The 16,370-nt window shown below is 38.9% G+C and overlaps 1 non-coding gene across 1 annotated transcript; it reads right to left on the bottom strand.

Annotated features, from left to right (window-relative positions):
- Positions 1-15,120: 15,120 nt before the first annotated feature.
- Positions 15,121-15,227, bottom strand: LOC112780289 (small nucleolar RNA R71). The gene has a single exon (XR_003191136.1). It is a non-coding gene; the product is annotated as a small nucleolar RNA R71 (small nucleolar RNA).
- Positions 15,228-16,370: the final 1,143 nt, after the last annotated feature.

Here is a 16,370-nt window from a genome sequence, read left to right as displayed (position 1 = left end):
TGAATCAAAGTGCTTCCACCAGGATTCGAAGAGGGATACCAAGGGAAGACACTAAGCGCTACTCTTGTGCCAAGGAAATTTGCTCCACAAAGTGCTCCACCCAAGACTTGAACCAAGGACCTCAAGGACAAGTAAAGCCCTTGCCAAGAGCTTTCAAGCTCTTGCAAAGAGCTTTGTTCTCTTGTCACAAGGAAGGAACGTGCGCACACTTTGGCAAGGAAGGGAACCAAAGCTCTTGGCCAAAGCTCTTGCCAAGAGCCGAGCTTTGCCCTGGGAGCAACACCCATGGGCTAAAAATTCAACCAAAATTCCATTTAAATTCAATTCCTCACCAAATTGAATCAAGGCCAACCAAACCCATTTCTCCTCAAATCCAAAGCAAGCAAAGCCCACACCATCACTTCAAGGCACAAGAACAAGTTAGCTTAGGAATTTATTTTTAATTGTAATTTGTTTAGAATTTTATTTTTCTTTTTCATTTTCATTTTCATTTTGTGAAAAGCCTATAAAAAGGCATCTGCTTCAATTCACTAAAGGAGCTCCATTAGAGAGAGGAGGAGGCTGGCTCCACTGAGGAGCATTAGAATTTGAGAGCTCTCTCTTAGTTTTCATTTCTGTTTTAAATTTTGGATCAAGAATTGAAGGAATTCTGTTTCACTTGATCTGAAATCTCTTTGTTCCTCTTCTGCATAAAATCTGAGTTTCCTTTATTGCTTTCATCTTCTTTTTCTTCTGCAATATTGTTTTCTTGTTGGATCAAGGAAGGATTTGAGATCTAGACTTGTTTTCTAGTCTCTTCCACTCTTGAGATCTTCAACCTTCTTTTAAATTGCTGCAAATTAAGCATAGTCTTTCTGTTTTCATTCTTCAAGCAGTTTTACTTTCTGTTGCATTGCTTCCAATTTACATTTCCTGCAATTTACAACTCTTGCAATTGCTCTAAGTTCTTATTCACTGAAATTTTGCTTCTCTGTTTACATTGCTTCCAGCACCCAGCCCTTTACATTTTATGCAATTTACATTTCTTGTCATTTAAGATTCTTGCAATTTACATTTCTTGCTCTTTAAGTTTCAATGTAATTTATTTTCTGCAACTTCAATTTCTCTTGTCATTTACTTTCTGCTGCTTCAATTGTCACTCAAATCACTCAATGTTAGCTTGACAAAACTAATCACCCACTAAAGTTGCTTGATCCATCAATCCCTGTGGGATCGAGCTCACTCTAAGTGAGTTTTACTACTTGATACGACCCAGTACACTTGCCGGTTAGTTTTGGGTGTTTTGGAAAATTCAGTTTTCCACAAAAATACCATCATGTAGAAACTCCACCGTTGAGAATACATAAGAACAAGGTCTAGGCATGGCCATGAGGCCAGCCCCCAAATGTGAAAAGATTTATGAAAGTATATGAAAAGTGTGTAAAATACAATAGCAAAAGGTCCTATTTATAGAGAACTGGTAGCCTAGGGTTTACAGAAATCAGTAATTAATGTAGAAATCTTCTTCTGGGCCCACTTGGTGTGTGCTTGGGCTGAGCATTGAGGCTTTCATGTGTAGAGACTTTTCTTGGAGTTAAACGCCAGCTTTTGTGCCAGTTTGGGCGTTTAACTCCAGCTTTTGTGCCAGTTTTGGAGTTAAACGCCAAAATTCTTGAGCTGACTTGGAACGCCTATTTGGGCCATCAAATCTCGGGAAAAGTATAGACTATTATATATTTCTGGAAAGCCCAGGATGTCTACTTTCCAACGCAATTGAGAGTGTGCCAATTCGGCTTCTGTAGCTCCAGAAAATCCACTTTGAGTGCAGGGAGGTCAGAATCCAACAGCATCTGCAGTCCTTTTTCAGCCTCTGAATCAGATTTTTGCTCAGGTCCCTCAATTTTAGCCAGAAAATACTTGAAATCATAGAAAAACACACAAACTCCTAGTAAAGTCCAGAAGAGTGATTTTTATTTAAAAACTAATAAAAACATAATAAAAACTAACTAAAATATACTAAAAATAATGCCAAAAAGCATATAAATTATCCGCTCATCATGCATGCGCGTGGGTTTCAGATATTCTTCTCATGCGTACGTGTGGATGACACATGCGCGTGGCCCTTAATTCTCCAAATGCTCATTTCTTCATGAATTCTCCACTTTGCAATGTTTTGTCTTCAATTCTTCCATCTAATACTTGCCTTATGAATCTGAAATCACTCAACAAACATATCAAGGCATCGAATGGAATTAAGGTGAATTAAAATTGGCGAATTTAAGGCCTAAAAAGCATGTTTTCACTAAAAAAGAAATAAAATAAAATAAAATAAAGTGAGTAATTAACTAAAAAAATCTTTCGAAATGTAGAAAGAAAAGGATTTAAAAAAAAAACTTTCAAATTAAAAAAGATAGAGGAAATGTTAAAGGACACCAAACTTAATTTTTGAGATTGAATGAAAATAAATAAAATAAAATTCAAAAATCAAGGAAAATATAAATAAAACAAAGATCAAAAATCAAGAAAAATAAACAAGATCGGATTCAATAATTAAAAAGAAAATTGATTAAACCAAAAAAAGAGAAAATCACTAACGGGACACCAAACTTAAAATTTAAAAATAAGAGAAAATAGATAAGGAAAAATTCGAAAATAGAGAAAAATAAGTAAAAGTAAAAAATCGAAACTTGAAAGAGAAAGTAAATAATCAAATCTAATAAAAATACCTAATCTAAGCCACAAGACAACCGGTAGTTGTCAATCACGAACAATCCCCCGCAACAGCGCTAAAAACTTGGTGTGTGAAATTAGAACTCACATAACTTTACCGGCATGTGCACCGGGTCATCCAAGTAATACCTCAAGTGAGTGTGGGTCGATCCCACGAGGATTGTTGGATTGAAAAGTAGTAGTTATCTTGCTGGGCTTAGTCAGGCGAACAGTAAAGAAAGTTGTTGTTGAAAAATCATAAGACAGATAAATAAGAAAAGCAATAAAAGATTGGTGTAAAATCAATATAAGAAAACAGTTAAGGTCTCGGAGATGTTTATCTTTCCGGATCAAAACTTCTTACTAACTATTTTAATAATGAATGATTCATTCTATGGTAAACAGTAAGTGATTAAACCCTAATTCCTTAGCAATTTAATCTCCTCTAATCCTCATCAAATGCCACTTCCGTGGTCATCCAATTCGAATTAAAGGGTGAAATTCAAAAAACTAGTTTATACCACAAAGGCCCTAATCACCCCAGATCCTCGCTGAATAGATGTTCCCATGTCCCCAATAGGTTGTGGATTAGACGTCTAGGAGGTGTGTTCTCAAGCTATAGTTCTTGATACCTCTTTCGAGTCTCACAAGAACTCATGTAGAAAAAGGGTCATACTTCCGTTCCACCCAGTTTCATTAGATTAAGAATGAGAGCACACCTTAGAATTGAATCAAACATATATTAAAATAGAAGAGTAATAATATTAATCCATAGAAATAAATAGAGCTCCCAATTCCTTAACGTAGAGGTTTAGTTACTCATAACTTACAGAGAAAATAGGGTTCTGAAAAGTGCGGAAGGAAGAAGATCTCCTAAACCTAATTGATCTTCTCCTATAAATACTAACCTAATAATAAATGATAAACCTAAAAGATATTATTTTAAATATAAATATTACAAAGATAAAATAAGATAAGCCTAACAAGTGCCAAAATCCACTTGGAGGCCCAAAAGTGTGCAACTCAGACAGCAAGCTGGTATTCAACGCCAGGATTGGGCGTTGAATGCCCAGAAGGGAAGTGCGCCTCTGACTTGATGCCCCTCTGCTGGCATTGAACGCCACTTTGGGAGTTCAGCACCCAGGGGGGAGCTAACAACATTTTCCTTTCTTATTCCAGGCTTCTCCAAACTGCTCCGAATTTCATCTAAATCATAAAAACATGAGAAAAATTCAAAGTAGCATCCAAAGATGAATTTTTCACTAAAATATAATAAAATTTAATAAAATCTAACTAAAAACAATATAAAAATAACTATAAAAAGGGTATAAGATGCTTACGCAACAAATAGCTACCGATTTACATTGGACCAATTTGACCGGCTGGTCAAGTCTGGTTTTCAGAATCATGCTTGTAATTCATTTTGTGAATAATTGGTTCGTGAAATTAGAACTTGCACAACTGAACCGGCAAGTGCACCAGGTCATCCAAGTAATACCTCAGGTGAGTGATGGTTGAATCCCACGAGGATTACCGGATTGAGCAAGTTGTGGTTATCCTGCAAATCTGAGTAAGGCGAATAAAAAGTTGATTGTTGTTGTTGTAGGCGCATAAACAAAACAATAATAAAAAGACGTTGAAACAATGATAGGAAATCAGTTAAGGCCTCGGAGATGCTTGTTCTTCCAGACTAATACTTTTTACTCACTACTTTAATGATGAGTGATTCATTCAATGGCAAGGCTGTAAGTGATTAAGTAATGGCTCGTGGTCATTAAAGTCTCAGAGTTGTCAATGAAGCTCAGTTCCAAATATTGAATGGGGCTATTAGCTCTTTACTTCTGAACAGTTTTGGTATTTCACTTTCCTTTGAAGCTCAGAAGTATTGGCATCTCTTGGAACTAGAATCTGGATGATATTATTGATTCTCTTGATTCTTGAACACAGCTTCTTTTTTGTGCTTTTCACCTTTAGACCTAGCTGTGACTCTAAGCATTTTATTTTCAAGTATTACCACCGGATACATTAACGGCACAGGCACTTAACTGAGGGAACCCTTTTGATTCGAATTTAGCTTTGCTTAAATTCCCAGACAGTGGTGCCCATAGTTCTTAAGCGTAGTCATTTATTGCTTTGGATCACGACTTTAACTGCTCAGTATAAAGCTTTTTACTTGACACCTTTGCACCACAAGCATATAGTTAGGGATAGCAACTCATTTGAGCTTTTTAGGCCAATTTTTGACCCTCCTAACCATTGATGCTCAAACCCTTGGATCCTTGCTCTTGTCTTTTTTCTTTTGAGCTTTTTATTTTTCTTTTTCTTTTATTTTTTTTTTGCTACTTTTTTTTGCTTCAAAAATCAATATTTTTGAATTTTCAGAGAACCAATAGTACTTCTCTAAATTCACTGTTCTTCAAGAGCCAATATGCTCAACTTCAATATCAATTATGCACAGTTAATTCATACATTCAGAAAGTAAATGCAAGGCTACCACATCAAAGTAATTGGAATAACATATGATATAACTCAAGATCTTATGTATTTTACTACTTCATTTTAAAAAATTTTCTTTTTAAGCTTTAATGAGTAATGCGTGAGATATCTTCTGCCCAATTTTTTTTTTTTTTGAATTTTCAAAATTGAACTACTAGACTGGAAAGCAAAGGAAATCTTAATAGTGATCATGCAAGAGCTAGAATAGATAACAAAAAATATAATAGAATACTGAAAAATAGAAAGAAAGGGAGAATAAAACTCAACCACCTTAGAGCTGATGGTTGCTCAGGCTGTGCTCTTCTATGAAGATGATTCACCTCCCTTTGGTGCTATTGATGATACTATACACCTAGAGCTTGCTCTGCAACACTAAACTTAAAAAGTTTGCTTATCCCTAAGCAAAGAAAACTTGGTCCCTCTTGGCATTGAACGCCAGAACTGCTTCCCTTATGGGCGTTGAACGCCTAAACTCTCTTCTCCTTTCTGGTATTGAATGCCAGAAAGGGGATGCCCTCCAGGATGTTCTGTTTCTCTCCCATGCGTTCCTGTTTCTGTTCTAATGGCAACACATGATCATAAACGTTAGAAAAACTAAGAAAACTATGAAAAACAAGAGAAAATAAAATAATATTAAATCAAACTAAAATAACTGAAATAAAATAGAAAAGAAAATACAATGGGCTACTTATGGTTGGGTTGCCTCCCAACAAGCGCTTCTTTACCGTCACTAGCTTGACGGTCAGTTCCTTTAAGGAGGAAGATAGTCATAGAGGAATAAATCCTCACTCCTCACTGGGAGCTTCCTTCCTGTGCTCTCATGGATCAATTTAATATGCTCAAGAGACAGGATTGGGCTTGCAGGGAATACTACCCTCATCCCTGCTGAGAAGCCTTCAGTGGGGATATTGTTGTTTTTCTATCCCCTAGGCATCCTTCTGTTGGGACCTTCCTCATTGTTTGATAGTGCACATTTGATGACTTGCATCATCTACCATTTTTTTCTTATCTAAAAAGGACCATAAAAGAACATAATCTCATTAAATCATTGCAATTCATGAACTAAATGATGAATATTATGGTACATTACTTTGAAGTGGGTTTGTGCTGAATTTCAGGTGGAAAGAGCAATAAAAATGGAAGAAAACAAAAAATAAGGCTGGGCGTGTAGAGCTGGGCGTGCCACTTGGAACAAACGCCATGAAAGTGTATGGGCGTGGCACGCCAGGAGCCAGGCGTGGCACGCCAGGAGCCAGGCGTGGCACGCCAGTTGTATTTTCCAGAAAAGGTTCTCAAAGCTTTAAAATGGGCGTGGCACGCCAGTTACATTTTCCAGAGAGCAAAGTTGAAGGCCACAAAGGGGGCGTGGCACGCCAACTCCATTGTACACCATGGGTGTGCCACTTGAACTTGTGGGCGTGGCATGCCAGAAGAGGACACACACTGAGCGTGCCACTTGGTATCGAAGGCGTGGTACACCAACTCTAACCCAACACTTGGGCGTGCCACTTGAGGACCTAGGCGTGGCACGCCAAGCTTGAAGGAAACACACCAATATGGGCGTGCCACTTGAACATCAGGGCGTGACACGCCAGTACAAGTTTCCAGAGGAGGAGGTGAAGGGCCAAACACTTGGGCGTGCCACTTGGTATTGAAGGCGTGGCACGCCAACTATCATTCCTCACTTAGGCGTGCCACTTGAGTCTCAAGCATGGCACGCTAATGCTAAACCACTCACTGGGCATGCCACTTGGTGTCGAAGGCATGGCACGCCAGCCTCATCACTCAACAAGAAGAAGATTGGGCATGCCACTTGAGCTTCAAGGTGTGGCACGCTAAGACTAGAAGACCATGGGCGTGCCACTTGAATTTTGGGCGTGGCATGCCAACCAAGAAACCAAACACACACAATGGGCCCCCGCTAGTTTAATTTTCCAGAGAAGAAAACGGTGCACACAATGGGCGTAGCACGCCAGACCCTAGGCGTGACACGCCAGTTCAAGGTTCCAGAGAGGAAGATGAAGCACACAGTGGGTGTGGCACACCAGACCCTAGGTGTGCCACGCCAGTTCAATTTTCCAGAGAGGAGAAGAAGAAGAAAAAACCTGGGCGTCCCACTTGGGATCGAAGCCGTGGCACGCCAGGCTAACCAATGGTTGAAAAAGACCCTGGGCGTGCCACTTGGTCTCGAGGGCGTGGCACGCCAAGGAAGTCGGTTCAAAGGGCATGCCACTTGAGGAGCTGGGCATGGCATGTCAAGCCAAATTTAGTGGCTAGGCGTGGCACGCCACTCAAATGCCAGGCACACGCCAAGCTTGAGGAGTCACATTTATTAAGTTTTTCTTTCCCTCTAGCTGTAATTTTCTTTTCTCTTTTGTATTTTCTTAATTCTAGTGATAGGAGTAGTATAAATAACCCCGGAAAGTACTGAGAAAGGGGTTGGTGAGTAGTTGGTTCATTGGCAAGTAGTGTTGTTAACTTTTACTTTTCACTTCATCTCTTCCATCTCTTGTACTTTTCTCTAAGCTATGAGTAGCTAAATTCCCTCTCATTGGGAGAGGAAGCTCTGTTGTACTTGATGGATTAATGATAGTGAATTTCTTCTTCTCTTCATCTTCTCTTTGATTTGCTAGAAGGAATTTTGTTTTAATGCTAGTGTTCAATCATCTTGGGAAAGAGGTTGAATGCAAAATGGGTTTTATGGGAACCTTGGAAAAAGAAACATGAAACCATACTTGAAATCCCTTCTCACAATTGAGTAGATCTGGGTTTTGGTGATTGGATTTGGTGACATATAATCCAACCACTATTTGGATCTATGAGGATGTGTGGTATAATCAGGGACCAAGCATATCTCACTTCATGAGCAATTATACCAAGGAATTGGCTGATTATCAAGATTTGAGAGATTGAATCACCAAGGGATTGGGGTTCAATCAATCATGATTGCCAAGAGGTCAATGAGTTGCATGATTGAAGATGAGATGAGCTGGATTTAATCCAAAGAGAAGAATATCTCCTGACCCCAATGAATTTCCCCTATTCTTATCTTCCATATTCTTTATAGCTTTCTCTACATTCTGTTATTCCCTATTCCCATTTATAATTCAGTTATTTATGTTTCAGCACTTTACATTCTCGTCATTTACTTTTCTGCACTTTACTGCTTCTCTTTACTTTTGAGTCATTTATAATTCTGCTAATTTAAAATTCTGCAATCACAATTTATATTGCTCAGCTTGACTAATTTACCCATTGATTAAAATTACTCAAATCTACCAATCTCTATGGATTTGACCCCACTCCTAGTGGGTTATTGATGAGCGGATATTTTATATGCTTTTAGGGGTATTGTCATATAGTTTTTAGTAGGATCTAGCTACTTTTTAGTATATTTTTATTAGTTTTTATGCAAAAATTATATTTCTGGACTTTACTATGAGTTTGTATATTTTTCTGTGATTTTAGGTATTTTCTGGCTGAAATTGAGGGACCTGAACAAAAATCTGATTCAGAGGCTGAAAAAGGACTGCAGATGCTATTTGATTCTGACCTCCCTAAACTCGAAATGAATTTTTTGGAGCTACAGATACCCAATTGGCGCGCTCTCAATTGCTTTAGAAAGTAGACTTTCAGGGCTTTCCAGCAATATATAATAGTCCATACTTTGCCCAAGCTTTGACCACAAAAATTCGCCTTTAACACCAAGTCTTTACCCTATTCTAGCGTTAAACGTCAGAAACAGGTTGCAAACTAGAGTTAAACGCTAGAAACAGGCTACAACCTGGCGTTTAACTCCAAAAAAAGTCTCTACACATGAAAGCTTCAATGCTCAGCCCAAGCACACACCAAGTGGGCTCCGAAAGTGGATTTCTGCACTATCTATCTTAGTCTACTTAATTTCTGTAAACCTAGGTCACTAGCTTAGTATAAAAACTACTTTTAGAGATTTATTTTGCATCTCATGACATTTTCAAGTTTTACATTGTATCTCTACAGCATGACTCTCTAAACTCCATGATTGGGGGTGAGGAGCTCTGCTGTGTCTCGATGAATTAATGCAATTACTTCTATTTTCTATTCAACACGCTTGTTTCTGTTCTAAGATATTCACTCTTACCTAACCGTGAAGAATGTGATGATCCGTGACACTCATCATCATTCTCAACCTATGAACGCGTGCCTGACAACCACTTACGTTCTATCTGTAATAGCTTGAGTGTATATCTCTTGGGCTCCTGGTTCAGGAGTTTGATTGCCTCTCCTGACAACAGAGCGTTCAAATCGCTTAATCCAGAGTCTTCGTGGTAAAAGCTAGAATCAATTGGCAGCATCCCTGAGATCTGAAACGTCTAAACCTTGTCTGTGGTATTCTGAGTAAGATCCGGGAAGGGATGACTGCGACGAGCTTCAAACTCACAAGTATTGGGCGTAGTGACAGACGCAAAAGGATCAATGGATCTTATTCCAACACAAGTGAGAATCGACAGATGATTAGCCATGTACATGGACCCTTTTCACTGAGAGAACGGATGGTAGCCATTGACAACGGTGATCCACCAACATACAGCTTGCCATGGAAGGAGCCTTGTGTGTGTGAAGAAGAAGATGGGAGGAAAGCAGAGATCCAAAAGACGAAGCATCTCCAAAACCTCAATCTGTTCTCAATTACTGCATAACAAGTATTTATTTGATGCTCTTTTACTTTTTACTATTGAAATTAAGAATTATCGGTGATATCCTAACTAAGAATTACAAGATAACCATAGCTTGCTTCAAGCCGGCAATCTCCGTGGGATCGACCCTTACTCATGTAAGGTATTACTTGGACGACCCAGTGCACTTGCTGGTTAGTGGTACGAGTTGTGAAAAGTGTGATTTACAATTCTCGCACCAAGTTTTTTGCGCTGTTGCCGGGGATTGTTCGAATTATTGTTTTTGGTTAAAATTTTTTTTAATCCTTATTTTCTTTTTTTAAATTTTTTAAAAATTTTTATAAACTAATAATTGAGTTTTTTGTTTGAGTTTAGTTTCACATTTTAACTTTGGTGTCAATTGCACGATTTTATTTTTCTTTCATTTTTTTCGAATTATTAGTGCTTAGAATATAAAAATTTTTAAGTTTGGTGTCCTTTGTGTTTCTGTTTTCTTAAAAATTTTTCAAAAGTTGTTCTTAGCGTTCATCGTGATATTCAAGGTTTTCCTGTTTGTTTCCTTTGTTTTGATCTAAAAATTTTTGTTTCCTTTATTTTTCTCTTGGTTTTCGAAATTTATATTTTAATTTCTAATTATTTTATTTTATCTTATTATTTTTATTTATTCTTAATAATTCGGTTTGTTTCTACTTAAATAAAATAAAAACAAAAATATATTTTGTTTGCAATTCATATCAATTCCATTTTATCCATCATGGACCTAAATGGAAATGAACAGTCCAGAAGGACTCTGGGGTCATATGCTAACCCCATTACTGCTGCATATGGGAGTAGCATCTGTATACCTCCCATGAAAGCAAGCAGTTTTGAGCTAAATCCTCAGCTCATTGTCATGGTGCAGTAAAATTGCCAGTATTCCGGTCTTCCACAAGAAGAACCTACTGAGTTTCTGGCACAGTTCTTGCAAATTACTGACACAGTGCGTGACAAGGAGGTAGATCAAGATGTATACAGGCTGTTACTATTTCTGTTTGCTGTAAAAGATCAAGCTAAGAGGTGGTTAAATAACCAACCCACAACAAGCATAAGAACATGGAAACAGTTATCAGACAAATTCCTAAATCAATATTTCCCTCCAAAAAGGATGACACAGCTAAGGCTGAACATCTAAGGCTTTAAACAAGAGGATGATGAATCCCTTTATAACGCCTGGGAGAGGTACAGAGAGATGCTAAGGAAATGCCCCTCTGAAATGTTTTCAGAGTGGGTGCAATTAGACATCTTCTACTATGGGCTTATAGAAAAAGCTCAGATATCTATAGACCACTCAGCTGCTGGATCTATACACATGAGAAAGACTATTGAAGAGGCTCAAGAGCTTATTGATATAGTTGCTAGAAATCAGCATCTGTACATAAGTAATGAGTCCTCCATGAAAGAAGAAGCTAAGGCAGTGTCAATTGACTTTAGTCCTCAGGAACAAGTTGTTGAACTCAATCAGCAACTATCTTCTATAACAAGGCAATTAGCAGAATTTAAGGAGATGCTACAAGAAACTAAAAATTCTAAAAAGGATATAGAATCACAATTGAATCAGACAAAACAACAGTTTTCAAAACAGATGACCGAGGAGTGCCAAGCAGTTCAATTAAGAAGTGAAAAAACATTAAATATCTCAACTCAAAGCAGCAGAAAGCCAAGAAAAGAACAGCTGACAGAGGATGAGCAATCTGCTACCCAAAATTCCTCTGAGGACAGTAAGAGCCCAGAGAGGAATAAGTCTGGCCTTCAAACGCCAAAAAAAGATGAAAAATTGGCGTTAAACGCCCAATCCATGTCCAGTTCTAGCGTTCAAACGCCAGTGAGGGATCAGACACCTGCAAGTGCTGATAATAACTCCCTCAAGAAGGGTTTTCAACCTACCTCTATAGGAAATGAACCTGCAGCAACTAAGGTTAAAGAATATAAAGCCAAAATGCCTTATCCTCAGAAACTCCGCCAAGCGAAACAGGATAAACAGTTTGCCCGCTTTGCAGACTATCTCAGGACTCTTGAAATAAAGATTCTGTTTGCAGAGGCACTTGAGCAAATACCCTCTTATGATAAGTTCATGAAAGAGATCTTAAGTCATAAGAAGGATTGGAGAGAAACAAAAAAAGTTTTTCTCACTGAAGAATGCAGTGCAGTCATTCTAACAAGCTTACCAGAAAAGCTTAAGGATCCCGGAAGCTTTATGATACCATGCACATTAGAAGGTACTTTTACCAAGACAGCTCTTTGTGACCTTGGGGAAAGTATCAATCTAATCCCTGCATCCACTATCAGAAAGCTTGGCTTGACCGAAGAGGTCAAACCAACCCGGATATGTCTTCAACTTGCTGATGGCTCCATTAAATATCCATCAGGCATAATTAAGGACATGATTGTCAAGGTTGGGCCATTTGCCTTTTCCACTGACTTTGTAGTGCTGGAAATGGAGGAGCACAAGAGTGCAACTCTCATTCTAGGAAGACCTTTTCTAGCAACTGGATGAACCCTCATTGATGTCCAAAAAGGGGAAGTGACCTTAAAAGTCAATGAGGATGAGTTCAGGCTAAATGCTGTTGAGGCAATAAAGCATCCAGACACATCAAAAGACTGCATGAGTGTTGATGTTATTGACTCCCTGGTAGAGGAGATCAACATGGCTGAGAGTCTCGAATCAGAGCTAGAAGACATCTTTAAAGATGTGCAGCATGATCTGGAGGAATCAGAGGAAATAAAAGAGCCTCTGAAAATTCCTCAGGAAGAGGAGAAACCTCCTAAACCCGAGCTCAAACCACTACCACCATTCCTGAAATATGCATTTCTGGGAGAAGGTGATACTTTTCCGGTGATCATAAGCTCTGCTTTAAATCCACAGGAAGAGAAAGCATTACTTCAAGTGCTAAGGACACACAAGACAGCTCTTGGGTGGTCCATAAGTGATCTTAAGGGCATCAGCCCAGCAAGATGCATGCACAAGATCCTATTGGAGGACGATGCTAAGCCAGTGGTTCAACCACAAAGGCGGCTAAATCCAGCCATGAAGGAGGTGGTGCAAAAAGAGATCACCAAGTTACTGGAGACTGGGATTATTTATCCTATTTCTGATAGCCCCTGGGTGAGCCCTGTCCAAGTTGTCCCCAAGAAGGGAGGCATAACAGTGGTTCATAATGAAAAGAATGAACTGGTTCCTACAAGAACAGTTACAGGGTGGCGTATGTGTATTGATTACAGAAGGCTCAATACAACCACCAGGAAGGATCACTTTCCTTTATCGTTCATAGACCAGATGCTAGAGAGACTAGCAGGTCATGAATATTACTGCACTTTGGATGGCTATTCAGGTTACAACCAAATTGCAGTAGATCCTCAGGACCAAGAGAAAACAGCATTCACATGTCCCTCTGGAGTGTTTGCCTATAGAATTATGCGTTTTGGTCTGTGCAATGCACCTGCAACCTTTCAGAGGTGCATACTCTCTATCTACTCTGATTTGGTAGAGAAATTTCTGGAAGTCTTCATGGATGACTTTTCAGTATTTAGAGACTCATTCAGCTCCTGCCTTGACCATTTAGCACTTGTTCTAAAAAGATGCCAAGAGACCAACCTAGTCTTAAACTGGGAAAAATGTCACTTTATGGTGACTGAAGGAATTGTCCTTGGGCATAAAATTTCAAACAAAGGAATAGAGGTGGATCAAGCTAAAGTGGAAGTAATTGAAAAATTACCACCACCTGCCAATGTTAAAGCAATCAGAAGCTTTCTGGGGCATGTAGAATTCTATAGGAGGTTTATAAAGGATTTTTCAAAAATTACAAAACCTCTGAGCAATCTGCCAGCTGCTGACACACCATTTGTGTTTGACACAGAGTGTCTGCAGGCGTTTGAAACTCTGAAAGCTAAGCTGGTCACAGCACCAGTTATTTCTGCACCAGACTGGACATTACCATTCGAGCTAATGTGTGATGCCAGTGACCATGCCATTGGTGCAGTACTGGGACAGAGGCATAACAAGCTTCTGCATGTCATTAATTATGCTAGCCGTGTTTTAAATGATGCACAGAAAAATTACACAACCATAGAAAAAGAGCTGCTTGCAGTGGTTTATGCCATTGACAAGTTTAGATCATACTTAGTAGGATCAAAAGTGATTGTGTACACTGACCATGCTGCTCTTAAATATCTACTCACAAAGCAGGATTCAAAACCCAGGCTCATAAGATGGGTGTTGCTTCTGCAAGAGTTTGATATAGAAATAAGAGACAGAAAAGGGACAGAGAACCAGGTAGCTAATCACCTATCCCGGATAGAACTAGTAGCAGGGGCGCCCTCCCTCCTACTTGACGATATTTTTGGTGCGCTTGCCAAAAGAACAGATTCATCATTTTATATGGGGAGTGAATTCCGGTCATCAAGTTTTTTGGCGCCGTTGCCGGGGATTGGTTTGAATTTGACAATGATTAAATTGATGGGTAGCTAGATTAAGCACTTTTAATTACCTTGTTAATTACTTTAATTTCAGTTCTTTAATTTTCTTATTTTTTTCGGTTTGATCATTTCAGTTGTTCATTGTTTATACTTCCATTTTTTTACTGCTCTATTAACTATTTGATTAATTGCATCAGCCAAAGTAACCAACAGTTTTAACAGGAGTGATTCCTTTACTTGTCCTCTGTTGCTGTTTGTTGGATGTATGACAGGTAGAAGAGGAGAAACTTTATCCTCTTTTGATAGTGAACCTGAGAAGACCTTCCTTAGATTAAGGAGGGAAGCAAGAGGCAAAGGAATAGTTGGAGAGGAAGTAGTGGAGGAAGATCTGGGAGTTACTATGGAGAAAGAGGTGCATAACCATGTTGGAGAGGATGCTGACAATCATGTTGGGCAACAGAGGAGAGTTCTAGGCTCTTACATCAACCCAAATCCAGGAAACTGTGGCGGTAGCATTCTAAAGCCAACAATTCATGCTAACAACTTTGAGTTGAAGCCTCAACTCATCACACTTGTCCAGAATAATTGCTCATTTGGAAGGAGTGCCCAAGAAGACCCCAACCAACATCTGACTACATTCTTGAGAATTTGTTACACTGTAAAGTTAAATGGTGTACATCCTGACACCTACAAACTACTTTTGTTTCCCTTTTCTCTCACAGATAAGGCAGCAAAGTGGTTGGAAGTATTTCCCAATGATAGCTTGACAACTTGGGATGATGTTGTGAACAAATTTCTAGCAAGATTCTACCCTTCACAGAGAGTTAATAGATTAAGAGATGAGGTGCAAACCTTCAAACCGCAAGATGGTGAAACCCTTTATGAGGCCTGGGAGAGATTTAAAGACTTGACAAGGAAATTCCCTCCGGATATGTTCAATGAGTGGGTATAACTGCACATCTTCTATGAGAGGCTATCATATGAGTCAAAATAGGCAGTAGATCATTCTTCAGGGGGCTCACTTAACAAGAAGAAGACCATTTAAGAGACCATAGATGTCATAGAGATTGTAGCTAAAAATGAGTACTTCTATGCCTCAGAAAGAACTCAAAAGAGAGGAGTGATGGAGCTCAATTCTATGGATGCCTTGTTAGCTCAAAACAAGGTGATCACTGCACAACTAGCAGCCTTAACCAAGAAGATGGAGAAGAACCAAGTCTCAGCTATCCAAGCCCAAGCACCTCCACAAGAAAGAGATACACCAGAAGTTGAATGTGAATGAGAGCAAGCTAACTATGTGAACAATCCCTCTAGACCACCATATGATCCCAATGCCAAGACATACAACCCAGGTTGGAAGAACCACCCAAATTTTGGGTGAAAAAACCAACAAAACCACAGCCAAGATCACAAACCATACCAATCAAACCAATACAACAACCACAACCCCAACCATCAATTAGGCAACAACAGACCCTATCACAACTCACAAAATACACCCTACCACAACTCACAAAATGCATCATACCACTCCACCCAACAACCACACAATAACCACCATCAAGATACATCGTCCTCAACCATGCAACCATGTGATATCAGCAGCAATTTTACAAAATTGGAGGCTGCCATAGCACAACAAACAGGGACCGTTTCCACTATTTTGGAGAAACAAATGCAGGCTGATAGGAAGATAGATGCAAACCAAGAGGAGTTCAGATCCAACATAAGGAACCAAGGGGCAGCAATTTCAAAACTGGAAGAACAACTAGGGAGCTTGTCTAAACAAATACCAAAGCCTACGATGGGATGAGAAAATTCTTGTATAGTTTGGAGTCAATCAAAACTAGAATCAATTTGTTGGTAGCATAGTCCAAACCAACAATGAATTCTCACCATCAAATAATAAGTTCAGTACAAAATATAAACCGAGAGTAATTAAACCTCGGGTCATTCTCCCTATGAATGCAAATGAAATGTTACTTCCTTCGGTTGTGAAAAGGACAAAAGGGGGGTTTGTAATCGAACAACAAAAGATTAAAAGAACCAAGCAATAAAAGAACTAAGTAATGAGCAAAA

The sequence above is a fragment of the Arachis hypogaea genome, chromosome 19, assembly GCF_003086295.3.
Source record: "Arachis hypogaea cultivar Tifrunner chromosome 19, arahy.Tifrunner.gnm2.J5K5, whole genome shotgun sequence".
Taxonomy (NCBI): domain Eukaryota; kingdom Viridiplantae; phylum Streptophyta; class Magnoliopsida; order Fabales; family Fabaceae; genus Arachis; species Arachis hypogaea.
Note: the sequence above shows the minus strand (reverse complement) of the source record. Positions and strands in the feature narration are given on the sequence as shown.